This window comes from Periplaneta americana, chromosome 16, assembly GCF_040183065.1.
Source record: "Periplaneta americana isolate PAMFEO1 chromosome 16, P.americana_PAMFEO1_priV1, whole genome shotgun sequence".
In the NCBI taxonomy this organism is placed as follows: domain Eukaryota; kingdom Metazoa; phylum Arthropoda; class Insecta; order Blattodea; family Blattidae; genus Periplaneta; species Periplaneta americana.
This window is the reverse complement of record NC_091132.1, coordinates 44,950,669-44,953,504: the sequence shown is the minus strand read 5'-3', so window position 1 is coordinate 44,953,504 and position 2,836 is coordinate 44,950,669.

Here is a 2,836-nt window from a genome sequence, read left to right as displayed (position 1 = left end):
GGCGGAGCCTATCAGTGCGGATGTATTGCTATAATCTTTTCGCTGTAAGAAAAATCATAATGTAAACAATAACACGTGACTGAAGTGAGGCTTCATTGGACACTATTTGGCGCCATAGATTCTCAGTACGTGTTCCCGCCTACTGTTGTACATTCTGTTTCATGTTAAGCATTTCCCGTTAATCGTCAAGTAGGCCTAACCTCACTACTATGCATTCGTTTGCTTAGGAAACATTTACTTTATAATTACTGCAATTAAATTATTTTTAAGTCTTATGTCTTCACAATGGACAGTTGAGGATACAGAACCCATACTTCAGCACCATGTGTTTACGTGAACAACTACGAGATCAAGTGACGCCAGCTTGTTACAAGAACAGACTACCTCGGTATTACTGTTGGTATTCATCCGCGTTCATAGTACATAACAAAATATAAAAGTAGCTTTTCTTTTACACAGCGTTTTACATATGAGTGAAGTTATATGTTTCATCGTATTAAACAAATAAAATTCTTTTTTTTTTATTTTCAAATAATACAAGATTGTGGTTTCCAAATACGAACTATATTTTCCTGCGTCATGTGAGTGTTTCGACTGGGAGCCAATCACGGGTATGACAGCAACGTGCTTATGTTTACGTTAGGATTTTTCTTACAGCGAAAACAGTATAGCTGCATCGACTCACGACCGCTAAGGGGTATGATTCACGTGGCAGAAGGTGATAGGTAGGGGTGGCATTTCAGATGCTCGTCTTCAAGCAATGCTTTCCCCCAGAGCGGTCATTGGACTGTCCCTCCTCCACTCACCACTTGCGCAAAGGACTTGATTCGTTTCCTATACTCTACCGATTCCAGTAACGGAGACTTTTACTGTAAATATACTCTATATACATACTGTACTTACTCGAAGTTAGTTCTACAGAAACAGACCGAAATAATTAAAAATGAACATAGGAAAACGAACATTTAAATCACTCAGCAGTTGAAACTTGTTGAAGGAATTTGTGACTTAAATTTCTAGGGTTATTGAAGTTTATTTCTGAGGAACTAATTTAGGATAAATCTGTAGGAATATAGCCAGCGCCACCACAACATTAGCAGTGATAGTTACAGCCTTTCCACTCTGTTTCACATACTATCACATGTAGGCCTGCAGTGAGCTACTACATTTCATACCACTTATTTCATTTTGAGCAGAATAGAACAAATATGTAGCCAAAATCGTTTCGTTGGCTATGTATAGTTTCAGGCTGTCTATATTCTCTATTACTAAAAGATTTTTTCAAATTTTTCATAGCATTGAACAGATTTATATTATAGGAATTTTACTTACAAGACTGACTCATTTATTTCTATACTTGATAATACACAATCCATTCTGTGCTTCCATCATGGTTGACTATATTTCTTGTTTTATGTTCTATTTTCATTTGTGTGTACGTGATCTTCTGTATTGTCGTTTTAGTTGTTGAAAATAAATTATTACTTAAAGAATTTTGACTTTTTATTACTTCTTATCGCTAAAGTAATCTAAGTACCTCTAACCGTAAAGAAAAGATTTGCTTCTCTTCTGACTTAATGCAGTACAGTTCCTCAGTGTGTTGATAGCCGTAACGATACTGCTGTATCTGGAAGTATTAAGCAGTGAAGCAGAAATCCAATATAAATAAGGGCTATTCTATACATAAGGTAGAAATTTATTACTTACTAATTTACAAATGGTTTTCAGAGAACCCGGGGCTCATTGCTGCCTTCACATAAGATCGCCATCAGTCCCAACCCTGAGCAAGATTAATCCAGTCCCTAGCATCATATTGCACATCCCTCAATATATTTTAATATTGTCCTCCCATCTACTTCTCGGCCTCCTCCAAGGCCTTTTTCCCCTCAATTCTCCCAATTAACAATCTATATGATTTTCTAAATTAATCGATACGTACTATATGTCCTGGTCATCTATGGATTTAATGTTTCTATGTTAGGTGCAGTTCTGCGTAGTGTAACGTCCTCCATTCTCATGTAACTTCATCCCTCTTAACCCCAAATATTTTCCTAAGCACCTGATACTCGAACACCCATACGATAAAAGCTTCTCAAGCGAAAAATAACAGACATTTCCCATATTTACCCCGTTTAATTTATTTGTTACTGTTACTCCAAATTATTTGAATTTTTCCAACTTTTCCAAAGACAAATTTTCAATTTTTATATTTCCTTTTCGTACTATGTTGGGGTTTCGTAATAAACTCTATTTACGGTTGTGGGTTGTTAGCAATTCGTCCTACCCCCAATCTGGAGGACAACCCATTATCGGCTGTCTGCGACTGCTTATTCAATACAGTTAGCTCTGGCTATAGTGAACCTAAATCATTGGTCCCGACCCGCATGCATTAAAAAGTACATTAATACTTTCGTTTATAGTGAACCCTCACTTCGGTTATAGTGAACCTAAAACTAGAACTTCCTCAAGGAAATGTAATTTTAAAATCGCCAAAATGGTAATTTAGGAAACCCTTTCTCCTACATATTTCCAAGAATATGTTCAGAACAAAATTTCAAACCTTCCATTCCTTAAGTGCATTGAAAGACAAAAGATTATTTCAGCTGGAAACATGTTAAAGAGAATAGTGTACGCAGTGAAAGATAAAGGAAGGATTAGTTCCGACTCCTTTAAAAGAGGTTATTAGAAGAATAGGAAGAAAAAGTGTTTTCTTTTGTAAAAGGTAGTAGAGTGATGACCAAAGAGTAAATACAAGAAGGATTACAGTATAATGGCCCTCAACCCTTCCTCCTGCATCTTTGTTAAAGTGAACTCAGAGAAATTCCAAGGCCTAATA